This window comes from Mastigoproctus giganteus, chromosome 5, assembly GCF_048544385.1.
Source record: "Mastigoproctus giganteus isolate SK-2022 chromosome 5, ASM4854438v1, whole genome shotgun sequence".
In the NCBI taxonomy this organism is placed as follows: Eukaryota; Metazoa; Arthropoda; class Arachnida; order Uropygi; family Thelyphonidae; genus Mastigoproctus; species Mastigoproctus giganteus.
In genome coordinates this window covers 101,806,728-101,821,053 of record NC_143579.1, presented here as the reverse complement: position 1 = coordinate 101,821,053, position 14,326 = coordinate 101,806,728, and the positions used below count along the sequence as shown (strand labels likewise).

The 14,326-nt window shown below is 36.9% G+C and overlaps 1 protein-coding gene across 1 annotated transcript in view; it reads left to right on the top strand.

The window, feature by feature from the left end:
• Window positions 1-14,326, top strand: part of Hpr1 (THO complex 1-like protein Hpr1) — a 384,568-nt gene that overhangs the window by 71,232 nt on the left and 299,010 nt on the right. The gene's annotated exons all lie outside the window — the stretch shown is intronic.

Here is a 14,326-nt window from a genome sequence, read left to right as displayed (position 1 = left end):
TACTAAAGTGTTATGGACATAGCTTTCAAAATCATGAAGCAGAGAACAATCTCTTCGTAGGAGACTTCAAAATGCAACTCGATGAAAATGAACCAGATCTGATATTACAAACAGATGTGAGGTGGATGAGTCGGAGTTTCTACAGAGATTTTGAAATTTGCTGAATGAAATTAAAATATTTGTTGATGTTCTATTAAATTTCTACTAAAGTTCTACTAAAAAAATATGTTCTATTAAATGTGTTAAATAAAGTGTCTGTAGCGGTTTTGTCGACACTTTATTTAAGACATTTAATAGAACATATGAGAGACTCAAATTTACCCTCGAAGTAGAAACCGATAATAAAATTAATTTTCTAAATCTCACTATATACAGAATCAGTCCAATTTTAGGCACCAAAGTATACAGAAAGAACACACATACAAGTAAGTTCTTACATTACTACTCACACCATCCTCTATACATCAAAAAAAGCAGTTCTCTATAATCAGATATATAATGCTATCAAATATAGTCACACACAAACAGACCTATCCGCAGAATTGCAATACCTCACCAAAAAATTTATCGGCAGGAAATACCCATTACAACTAATAAAAGAAACCATTACTAAAGTTTATAATAGTACTAATAACCCCAGCAAAATTAATAACCACATGAATAAGATACACAAACCCCTTATTGCCTTCCCATTTGATCAACAATATGCTAGATGACTTCAACAGATTTTTAAGAGCACAGATAAAATTAATATTTACATCTTATAATAAATTAAGTTCTAAATTTAATTCATACAAGACAACATATGAATATGGGTTGTTGTTGTTGGGTTTTTTTGGCGCAAGAGCTACTTTGGCCATATTCCGCCTGTTCTTGTCGAGAGACACAGTTTGAATATGGGACACAAGATTATAATAACATTATATATTTGATTAGATGTCAATCAGATTGTCAAGCATGTTACATAGGCTATACAACAGCAAAATTTGGGACTTCAAAAATTTATAACACACGTGCACACTACCGCTTTAATATCTTCAAATCTAATTTATCAAGTACAGAACTAACACATGTTCAATCTTATAATCATAACCCACTCATTGATTCAGCTATTACAGTAGTTAAACTGAATTCCAGTTATAAAATTCTTCAAAATGAAGCCCTTGTCATTGAGCGGTTTAAGCGCCACACATCGTTTAACATATTAAACAAAAAGATTCCAACCGACTTTTCCACTATTTGGAATTTAGCACGTATAACGTTTCCACGTGCACTGAAATGCATTTCGGGAACTTAACCAGTATGTAACACACTTCGCGCACTCTTCTCTTCCCACTATAGCTAACTGAAGATGGTTTCAAAAGTAGTTCGTGCACGGCTATTAGCTTCTTATCTTACTTTAATTTATTTTATTTTATTTTAATACATAATTTTAATTAAACAACCATAGAATGGAAGGTGCACTTTCCTTTCTTAGGCAAATTTTTAAAGCTCATAATTTAGTATTTTTAAATTTATAATTTCTTTAAGTTGTTAAAATCTCATAATTACTATGTACGTGGGGAAACTTTCAACAAACTAAGCAGATTACTATGAGGTGAGTGCTGAAAATTAAGCTACACTATATCTACTAAGTAATATTTTCTATATCTAGAAAATATTACTTAACTGAAATTATTACATTGCGAAACGATATCTTCCTAAAAGCCAGATCATCAGAAAATGTCCAGGTTTGCAGATGATACAAATTTGGCAGGGTTGTTAATGACAGTAAAGACAGTATGCTACTCCTGTCTAGATAAGTTGGGCAAATGGGCGGAGAAGTGGCAACCGAAGTTTAACATTGACAAATGCAAAGTACTGCATATGGGTAGCAATAACCGAAGAGAAACCTACCAACTGTGTGATACTACACTCAGGGAAGTGGAAAGTGAAAAAGACCTGGTGGTAATTGTGCAGTCAAATATGAAGTTCGCTGAGCAGTGCAGTTTTTTTTTTTTTTTTTTTATGTAAACCCCAAACACGAGAGGTATTAGAACCTATAGTACTTAGTATCGTGCTTGGGTTGAAGGTTGAGAAGACAAACGAAGATATTTGTTGACATTGGACTTAGACTGTAATTTTCAGGAAATAAGTATGAAGGAAGGTTCTTCCAGAAAATAGCAGTTGAATGAATAAACGAGGAAGATGAAAAGTTGGTTCAGTGAATTTGAAGTTGGACAGTAAATGGATGTTGGCTGGTGGCTGCACGTGTTTGGACTGTTTTGAAAGAGAGAGCGGGAATTATAGAAGCCAATTCAGACGGACAGTGCCCATGGAAGTATCTGTAGAAGAGGCATGCAGCAGAAACAGTACGACTATGAGACAGCAAGTGGAGAGACTATGTTAGAGATGAATCATTAATTAACCTAACTGCCCTCTTCTGAATGGAATCAAGAAGCCTGAGAGAGGTTTTGGGGGCACAACCCCAGATGTAGGAACAATATTCCATGGTAGGGTGGATTTGGGATTTATACAGAATGAGCAGCTGTTTGGAAGAAAAGTAACGCCGAGAGCGAAAGAGAAAACCAAGTTTTTTAGATGCAGACGAAACAATATTTGTAATGTGCTTGTGCCAAGAGAGATTAGAAGTCAGGGTAATCCCCAAAAGAGATATATCATTTTACCTAGAAATCAGAGTGTCACCAAAGATAAGCATAGGAGCAGAAGAATCCTTTTTGTGAGATATAAGACGAGACTGAGTTTTAGAAGGGTTGAAATCAACTAAGTTGTCTTTGCCCCATTGGAGAATTACCCGAAGATTGGCATTTAAAGAATTAGTAGCAGATTTTCGAGAATTTTAATCTGATTGAGCAGGGCAAGGTTTCTCAAAATGGAAAGTAGAATGCAATGTGCTATCATCAGCAAAACTATGGATAGGATTTCCATTAAATGGAAGAAGGTCATTAATATGCAAGAGGAAAAGAGTGGGGGAAAGAACTGAACCTTGGGGTACACCAGCATTAGTGGAGAAATTAGAAGACAGAGAACCATCTATCATCACCCTCAGTGAGCGATCAGAGAGAAAACTGGATAACCAATTACAAAAAACAGTTGGCAAACCATAAGATGGAAGCTTGTTTAGAAGACCTTTATGCCAAACACGATCAAAAGCTTTTGAGATGTCAAGAGCAACTAACTGTGTTTCACTGAACCTTTCCATTGAATTAGTCCATAAATGGGTAACATAAGCTAGAATATCACCAGTGGATCGACACTGACGGAATCCATACTGGCGAACATTGATCAGATGGAAGGTTTCTAGGTAGTTTAAGAGTTGGCTGTTAATTGATTTCTCCGTTACTTTAGAAAGAGTAGAAGTAATTGCAATGGGACGATAATTGGATGGGAAGGATTTGTCACCCTTTTTAGGAACTTGCTGGATGTGAGCAAATTTCCAAGCAGGAGGAAAAACACCTTTGGAATAAGAAAGTGAAAAAAGGTGGCAAAGAACAGGAGTAAGTTCAGGGGCACAGGTTTTTAGAACAAGTGGAGAAATACCATCGGGACCTGGAGCTTTCTTAGCATCAAGATTTGTCAAAATCCTTCTGACATCCTTTTGATGGAAGAGAACAGGAGGCATTGAATGGAGTGTGTTGGGAATGGTGTGAGCTGTTTTACCAAGATCATTAATACATGAGTTGGAAGAAAAATGGGATGCTAGCATGTCAGCTTTATCCTTGGGTGAAGTGACAACAGAACCATCTGGTTTGGACAGAGGTGGGAGCAGAGATGGGCAAACGTTGCGGCCAATAGCTTTGGCAAGAAACCACAATGCTCGGCTACCATTAGGGCAAGAAGCAAGTTTTCTACTCTTAGCCAGTTCAAACTCTAGTTTGGACTGATTAATTACTGCTTTACAATTGTTGCGAGGTTTGGTGTAGGCGGAAAATGAAACTGAAGAATTAGAAACAAGCCAATTACGATATGCAATATGCAATAAGAATATACCCAGATCCTTGACATAACGTGGCCTCGACAATGCCCCCTGCATACACACTACTCGGACTCCCTCCAGTCACTATCTGGCAGAGTAGAGGTAGCAAGATTATGCACTAGCTGATCCGGAAGCCTCCTAGAGAGTTACCAAGAGGTTTGGTCCGTTGTACTAACTAGCGGCTGGCCTGCGAACACCGTTTTAGATCTGTACCCTCGAAATGTAAGGAATATTGGATCTCGCCACGACATTCATCATAACCTCAAAAGTCATCAATCATACTGCATGATGGAAGAGATGGGGAAGGGTTGACCAGAACTTAGCTCTAGAGACTAAAACTGGGTTCCACCACTTCAAGCCCCCAATAAGCAAAGTGGTGGTATTGCACCAGTTGATGAGAGTCATCTACCACCTAGTACTGCCTAGTAACATAGAGAGGGGGGTGGCATTCCTCCATGTGGTGTTGGCGCCACACCTCTATCCCTGCTTAGTTTGGTTCACACCTGGGTGGACACCCACTACATACTTATGCATGGAGGTTATACCCAGGATTACTCACAGTTCCACCCTCGTGAAGGTGCAAGCAGAGGATTTGGTTGTCACAGACCATCCAGACTTCACCGAAATTGGGTCCACTTGACTTGAGTGTCACCCGAATATCAGTTCTATCAGCGTTTTAGACTCCCAGGTTGCACGTACAGCTTGTCTGGCATATCTGAGAGAATGTCTGTGACAACTTCAAGGACCAGATGGGTTGCCAGAGCGAGCAGGTCATGGAGTCTTGTCAGTGATATATAGGAATTTTACTAGCAGGATGTGATTATCATGTTATACAAGGCAATGGTCACAGGGACAGGGATGTGATTATCATGTTATACAAGGCAATGGTCAGGCCACACCTGTGTACACCAGAGTACTGTGTACAGGTCTGGAGACATCATTTAGAAAGGATGTAGAGTTGTTAGAAGTAGTACAATGAAGGGGGGACAAAGGGGTGCTCTTACGAAGAAAGGCTTAAGTTCTGCAAATTGCAGCACCTGGAGAGTAGGCACCCGCGAGGTGATCTGATTGCGGTGTATAAGGCCTTGAATGGGTTGAGCAAGCTGAATGCTGATAGGATTCTTCCTCTTGCTCAGAATAATCACCTGAGTGGGCACTGATTCAAATTGAAGAAAGACAGTTGTAGAATAGATGTGTGGAAATTTGCCTTTTGCCAGCGGAAAGCTGATTGGTGGAACAGACTTTCATCTTTTGTAGTTGAAGTTGATAGCCTAAATAAATTTAAGGCTGAACTGGACAGGCATTTGGAACAAATGGAGGGGTGAAACGGGAGTTTTTTTTTTTTTTTTTTTGGCTTGTGCTGCATAAGCTTGCTTTCTTGCGTTGTATGCCTCTCTACTAATGCTAATAGGACTTTTTGACATATGTTTCCGAGAAAAGTACCCAAATGTAAAAAAATGTAGTGAACTTTTAAATTCCTGTTTTGGTTTCACACATCTATGTGAATTGGCCTTTTTGTATTTGAAACTAACAAAGATGTAGAATCACTGTACTCTTACGGACTCTCATACAGAAGATTCTTTACGGTTGGCCTTATCACAGTATATTTCCCCAGGGTCTCACATCCGGTGATTATGGCCTTGGCACACCCAGGTTTCTGAACTGGATATCATCATTCTTCTCTTTCTTCCCTTATATTTCTGACTCTTGTTCTCCCTCTCAGGGGTAACTCAGATATTTTTTTTTTTTGTCTGGTGCAGCAAAAGCCTCAGGCTTCCTTGCACCATATGGCTAATAATAATAATAATAATAATAATAATAATAATAATAATAATAATAATATCCCTGATTTTGAAAGCTTGGCAGATGACATGAAGTCACAAACTTCATATAAATTAAAAATTTAAATACGCATGAATTTAAAATAAGAATTCTGAATTGTATTTAATTTTAAAATTTATAAACAACATATTTCAATGTGTTGATTAATCTTTTTAACTATGTGCAATGAAATTCTTGAGATGGTAGATCACGGCACATTTTGGAAGAAAAAAAAGTAGATTGCATCACAAATTAAGTTGGCTACCCCTGCAGTATAAGATTGACAAATGCAAGGTACTGCATATGGGTAGCAGTAATCTCAGATTAATCTACCGTCCGTGTGGTACTACACACAGGGTAGTGGAAAATGAAAGACCTGGGGGGGTGGTAATTGTGCAGTCAGGTACGAAGTTTTCTGAGCAGTGCAGATATGCTGCCAGGACAGCCCATGTGATTTTGTCACTGATATACAGGAATTTTGCTAGCAGAAATAAGGAGGTGATTATCCAATTGTATAAGGCAGTGGTCAGGCTACATTTTGAGTACTGTATACAGGTGTGGAAGCCTCATTTTAGGAAGGATGTAGAACTGCTTGACTAGACAGCGAGATTGATAAGGAGAACAAGGGGATGATGTTACCGAGAAAGACTTCAGTTCTATAAATTACAGTGTCTGGAGACTGTGCACCTGGGAGGTGATCTGATTGAGGTGTTTAAGGCTTCGAATGGATTGAGCAAGCTCAATGCTGATGGCATTCTTCCTTGTTCGGACTATGCATATGAGGGGGTATGAATTCAAATCGAGGAAGGATAGTGGCAGAATAGATGTGTAAAAGTTTGCTTTCAATCTGCGGCTGGATGATTGGAACAAACTTCCATATGTCGTTGTGGAAGTTGATATTTGAATAAATTAAAGGAAGTACTAAACAGACTATTGGAGGGGAGGACACGTAATATAGGATTTTATTTATTTATTTTTTTGCTGATGATGTGTAATCTTGCTTTTCTTGCATCATTTGCCACTAATAATACTAATAAAAGTGTAATTGGATATAATTGAATACTGTGGCAGAAAAAATGGATTTGTGTACAATCAATAAAAAATATAGAAAACAGATAAATTTTGTGATAACAATTCTTTTGTCTCATCTTTTAAAACTTCCATTTTTTTTAAAAAATTTAGTGAATTGTCCCATAACCATATTACAATATGGGGTACACCATGTCATTGATAATTTTCACATGAAGTTTTTCTTTCATTTTAAATTGTAATCTAGTATATATTATACATAGGTAGAGTTGAAAATAATTGACTGTAGTGAATTTTTTGTGAAAACTATTTCGTTCCAACGAGAATTACATAAAGCACAAGTAATAAGGGAAATTGTCTGGAACCTGGAAATATTTTTGATTTAATGAAATTTTTGTTGAAATGGTATTCATTGAACAGTGTTCAGTGTATGTTTTTTTTTTTTTTTTTTCAAAATTTCAAAAAAACATACAGAAATTCCAGTCCAGCGTATATATGTATCTCCTATTTTCTCATCCCATACGAAGTGCTACAATACTGTAGCTACTAAAACCTTTCGTGTTTGGGGTGACACCATAAAAAAAATGAGGAAAGAAAACTAAGGTCACATTAAGCATTTTTTTCAATTTCAACTTTTCTAAGAATAACATCATGATCTCACTCCATAATATAATTTACTATCAGCAGTTTATACACTACATGATAAGTAAAAGGAAGAAAGTGAATCAAACATGTACTCAATGCATTGCCCATTGCTAGCTTCATATGTTGTATAAGCACTTTATTGGGAACAGTTAATTTTTCTCTTTCTCCTACATTCTGACTGTCTAACAGACCATATAAAATTTGTGCTGAAACTAGAGAAAGTTTAGCCCTAGAATCTAGAAAGAAAACTGTTTGTATCTTCTCAGTGCCAGCTGACAATATTTTGTTCAAAGGCTGTGATAAGCCTTGCAATGTTTGAAAGTAGTTTTTGTAAGCCAGTTCTTGATACTAGGATTATGAGGGCAGTCATGAGGTATATGCCTTGGATGGTTAGTATATTGGTGACTTTCTCTTGTTGTGCTGACTCTTAAATGAAAATGCTAGTCTGTCCCTCCCCTCTGCAACAGGTGATGTTACTGTAGGGGCACTAGTTGAGCTGATTGATGCTACTTTTCTTGTAGCATATTTGACTGTATTCTCTGTATAGTTTCCATTTTGGGAACCAATTGAAATCTTTCAGTTCTGTTAGAAACTCTAGCAGTACTGACATCCTTCTCTTGTTGACGCTGCTCCTGTGTAAAACTTGTATCATAGATCTGATCTCCACTGGAATGCCTAGAAGGAATGAGTACAAAATCAACTTTAAAACAAAAAAATGGTATCAAGGTCATAGATTTCCTCACTGTGTTTCAATAGCAACAGTGTGTTCAAGAATTGCATTGCTATCTCATCCTCTTTTTAAGAAGCGTTAAAGAATCTGCATAGCTGCTAACTCTTTGAGTTTATAGTAGTAAGGTAAATAATGCAAGAAAGCAAGCTTATATATATAGCATCAACCAAAAAAAAAAGTTCATCAATCCATACCCTCCAAGAATTTGTCTAGTTTTCCCTTGAATGTATTCAACCCATCTACTTCCACAATAACAGATGACAGCCTGTTCCTACAATTAGCCACCCACTGGCTAAAGGCAAACTCCTACACATCTGTCCTGCAACCATTCTTCGTTCCTCAACTTGAATTTATGTCCCCCTCATGTGTAGTCTCAGCAAGTGGAAGAATACCATTACTACTCCGTTTACTCAATCCATTCAAGGCTTTAAACACCTCAATCAGATCTCCCACAGGTGCTTGGTCTAGGGACACTGCAATTTGCAGAACTGAAGCCTCTATGTATTATGATGGAGAATCCATCTTTTTGACTCAATTTGACCTCTTCCTTGTTTCACTATAGTAGCATAGTTCGTAATGTATATTTTCCCCTGTTTTTTTGCAATACCTTAGTTTTCCCCACTTTTTTTCTTTTTTTGAAAAATTTAAAAATATGTTAAAATTTGAATTTTTTAAAAATTGTACAAATTTCTTATTTTCATTAAATGGCTGTAATAAACACCAGAGAACAGCTTGCCATGATTGTTCATTTAGTCATAAAAAAAAAAACCTATTCTGCAGGTTTTTCATTTCAAACACAACACATGATATGGCTCAGGGTTGATACCCTCTCTCAATTTAGAAGCAATGAAGATTAATAAAAGAACTTAGTTTATAAAGACTAATATCATTAAAGATTTATTTTTAAATAAAATAAATGTATAGGGTGGAAACTCCTCTATCTCATCAGAAACATATGTTTATGATAATCTAGAAATACAAGCAGTCCAACCCTGTTGATAAAGTAGAGCTGCTTTCCTTTTCATTCACAATTATGAAAGATGAGAGAGAGAGAATGTTATGAACGTGTCAGAACAGAATGACAAACTGATAAGCAGTATGCCGCAACATTCGTGGTAAACTTTACCGTAAGAGTTTTATACAGTGGATTCTGGTTATTTGGGCCACCGGTTAATCGGGGCAGCCGTTTATTTGGGGCAAATCTTAAAAAACAGAAACCAATCGAGAAAATAGCCAGGGTTTACTTCGCTTAATTGGGACAACATGCCGTTTAATCGGGGCAGGAGACCGCAGCACTGGAGGTTACCCTACGATTGTCTCTGATGGTACCACGTAGTTCGGTCGAAATTCTGGAGGTCACAACCATAAAACAATAAAATCAATTAGCAGTCACCTGTTTATTGGGCTTTTCTGTTAGTGAAATCTATCATAAACGGACAGTAAACTCGATCTTACTGAATTTGCGATAATACCGACAGCTGGAATTCTGTGGATTATTATGGTGAAACGTGTTTACACTTCCATGAAATCTTCAATCATATAAAAAAATTAATTTTAAGATCTTCTCTTCATTCCTATTTTTAAAGCTTTGTAACTCGTTACTCCGTTCTCACTTGTGCATATCGTGTTACTTGCAATTTGTGTGTGCCGTATTCCTTTGTTATTGATTGCTTATCTTTTTTACTGTTTTAAATTTTAACCCCCACCCACAAATGTCAGTGAACAGAAATGTCAACTAGTTAGTATGTACATATTACAGTACATATTAATTATTCCGATTATCACGTATATTCTTACGATTTTCATGTATCATTTAATTTTTTAATTAGTAAGGTTATAAAGGATAAATTTGTGCTTAATATATCTTTGCTTTTATAGCATGTGAATAATATTCCTCCTCTTTTCGCTAATTAGAATCGCTGTTTAATAGAATTAAAATTCAATTCTCAAACGTGATCACAGTGATCGGCGCTTACTGCACATCTTATAGTGAATGGTACTTTATTATGGTGAGTTTGTCGTAACGTGATTTGATTGTACAATGAATCAATTGTAAATGTGGAGGGTACATTGTATTTTTAACTATTTACGTGAAACTTCGGATATATAATTGGGGCAGCCGCTTAATCGGGCCAAAATGCACTAGTCCTGATGTGTCCCAAATAACCGGAATGGACTGTATATATTTAAGTGATTTTTATGCTGATATGATTCAGTGAAGTATAAATATTTGTAGTATTAATTAAATATTTAATACACTCATAGAAGCTATATGATTTTATGAATAAATTTAGTAAATTGTGGACTTAATATATGGCTAGCTGACTTTCTGTTGTGAATTCCTAAGACCAAAGTTCCTTAAAGCAGTTGAAAGTTTGCTGGCTCCACACAAAATTTATGGATAGCCAGTAATTTTTTGAAGCATAAAATTAAATAGGATTTCACTTATTGCTTCCAATATATGAAAGAGTTGTTAGTATAAACTCTAGTGGACCAGAACAATTCCAGAAGCAACTAAGGATCAACCCTGAAGAAAAAAAGTATGTTATATTGCAACAAAAAATCTTAACAGAGCATGATGAAGCATTATTGACTGCTGCTGCAAACGTGCAGCAGCAGTCTTTGCAACAAGGTGTGACTTAGATTATATTGTTTCAGGTATATCCTTCAAACTGGCTGTGAGTGATCAAAGCAAATTTCAAAAGCGTTTTCTCCCCAATCAACTGATTACGGAGAATATTCAAGTTTTTATTTACACTTTTTTTAATTTCTGCTCTTCAAAGTAAAGAAGTAAGCTTTCTAAAAAGAAAGGAAAGGCACATTTCTTCTTGTATATAGAACTGACCTGCTAACCACTAAACACTTATCGCTTGTTCACTGGTAGCCGCTCCTGCCTCCATGTGGTGGGGCTGGTAACTCCGGGGGGGGGGGGGGGGAGTTATCCTCCAGGGCTAAAAGGAGCAATCATAGATTATAACAATTACCCTGCCCTTGAGCAGCCTAGACTTTCACCTTACTGTGCCTGAATGAAACAAACCATGACTTGTCTCTATCCAAAAGACTAATAAAATATTGAGCATCAACAAGAATATATCCAACATTCCTTATATTACACTCACTTTTGTCCAAACCTACAAATACCCCTTTAACTATTTCTAATTCAGATATATTTAGAAAACTTGGTTGGTTCATTGAAAATGGTGAAAAGGTTCAGATCAGGAGATTTACTCATTGAAGCAGCTAACCATCAGCACTCTCAGACTCTACTGAAAATACAAACTTTTGGCAGAATACCTGTACATTCCCTATATACCCAATCCCATCAGATGCTACAAGTGTCAAAAATTTGGATGCTCCAACACAATATGTTGAGTGGACACAGTCTGCTTGAACTGCAGCTCCAAAGTCCATATACAGATGGATTTCCCCACAGAAATGCTACAAGCCAAAATTGTAAAGACTGCATACAGCCTACCCAAAAGCTTGTGAACTCTGGAAGGTAGGAAAAAAGATTCAAAAATACAAGGTTGAACAAAAGCTTACCTATCAGGAAGCAAGTCATGCTTAATGTACCAAAACTCACTTATGCTGCAGCAACTCAGAAATACCAGTCAATAGCAAATAGATGGCTGTCACTGTACCCCCCATCTATGTCAGTTGCTGATTGGGCTCAATCCGTATTCTCATTTCCACAGCAGACACCTACCAAACAATGTAAAATGTATAGTAACACTCAGCTAACAGTCCCACCAACTGCTTCTCATACTCTGCCAGGAACTCTGAAATTGAAAGTATCAGCCTCAACTAAGATAGACCAAATATGGTCTATCTTAGTTGAGTGCTCAGCAAATATGGTACCCTTCAGGATGAGCCAATCTTAGATGTACATACTAATGACTTGGATGTTGAACACCCTACCTTTCCAAAAAAAGAAAAGATGAAACTAGATCAATACAACCAGCCTGGAGACAAAAAACACAGAACCGTACATGATCTCTAAAACCAAATAATGAAGAACATTATACAGTGGAACTGCAGAAGCTTACACAGCAACATTTATGGTATTTATGATCTAATCAAACCATACTGTCCAGTATGCATCTGCCTGCTAGAAACCAACTTAACCCCACAGGCTAAGTTGATTAAGTTGGACCCCCAGTGATTAAAAATTATATGATCTATCAAAAAAGACAGAAACATCACTAACTCAAGAGGAGGGGTAGCTACTTTTGGCAATAACAAGGTTCCTGCCAAATACATCACATTAGAGGCTGTAGTGGTACTTGTTGCTTTGAGTTTTATGTTAACCATAATCTATATATATCTTTCCCCAAACAAAGAATTAACTTTGAAAGAGCTGGAGGATATTATTATGTAGCTTGCATCTCCTTTCTGCCTGCTGGGGGATTTCAACTGGCACCATCTATGTGGGGGATTTCTCAGATAGATACACAAGGAAAACTCATTGAAACAATACTTGACAAACAGAATCTCATATTATTATATACCCAATACAATATAAGTATCACTGGTGCAGACACATATCCACTTTTACACTGGAGCATCTACCGCTATAGATCTTTCAGTATGTTCCCGAAAGCCATTTCCATTCATTCAGTGGATAGTTTTAGATAATTCACTGAACAGTATAATCATTACCTGATTATTTGCAAATCACAAACAAATAGAACCTTGTAATGTACACACAGTTGCATAAATGGAAATTTTCCAAGCTGTGTTCACCACTGCTATTTCCTTTGATGATAAAGTCATCAAAAGCTGTCCTGTTAATGATGTTAATGATTATGTTGTAGCATACATAATAACAGCTGCAACATGTGCAATACCCTAAACTTCAGTTGGTCCTCACAGACATGCCAACATCTGGTGGATGCATCCTGTGATGCTAAAAAAAACAAAACAAAAAAAAAAAAAAAAAACTGGAACCTGTTCCACAAGTACCTAGCAACTGGCAACCTGATTAATTTCTAAAAACTTAAAGCTAAGGCACGTTATATAAGGAAAAAATGCAAATAAGATTTGTGGATCTGATTATTACAAAGAATGCAGACAATAGAAAACTCTGGAACTTAATTAAAAATTTGAATGGTAAATCACTCTCATTATTGACTCCTATTCTCCTATTCTAAGATGGAATGGCAGTGACTTTTCCTCTCCATTGTAAATGCCCTAGCAGAATCCTTTGCTAAAATCTCAGCCACATCAGCATTTGAGTCAGTCTTTAAACAAGAAAAAGCCGGTGCAGAACAGTATAAGCCAAACTTCAATGCAATAGTGCTTCTTCCATATAACCAACCTTTTACAGTTTTTGAGCTAGAGAGTTCCCTAAACAGGTCAGCAAAGTGTCAAGGCCTGAACGGGATATATTATCTCATTCTTTTAGCACCTTGACAAAGTAAACTTTAAATTCATTATTGATGTATTTTAACCTGATATTCTCAGAAGGCTATTACCCTCATTCTTGGCACCACTCAATAATCTTAGCCCCCTCTTAAATCTGGAAAGAATCAGTTGGATCCATGAAACTATCAACCAATATCTCTTAGCAGTGACTTTGGTAAGACATTAGAAAAAATGATTCACAATCAATTAATATGGTATCTAGAATCTCAGTCAGTGGTGAATAAGAACCAGTATGGCTTCCAAAAACACGTCTACCTTACAATCAAGGTAGAATCCAACATATGGAATGCTTTTATCCGAAATGAACACCCATGCCATGATCTGCTGGACATTGAAAAGGTTTTTGATATTAACTGGCACTATGGCATTCTTAAAAATCTGTATGCCACAGGACTTCGGGGTCTGCAGCCACCAATTGTACAGAACTCAAGTGTTCAAGCATTGTGTTACTGCAGTGCTCTGTTCAAGATAGAGCATTGCATTACTGAAGTTCTTAGTGCCATGCTGTTTGCACTTAGGATAAACAATGCAATAGAAAGTATCCTGGCTAATTGACACCTATCTATATGCAGATGACCTTACAGTATCCTGCCACTCACAAAATATGTGCTCTCAAACCCCAGCTCTCAAACAAAATAGAACCATAGGGATTCCACATTGGCCGTTGCCTCTCTGCAGAAACCACTGCCATCCACTTTTGT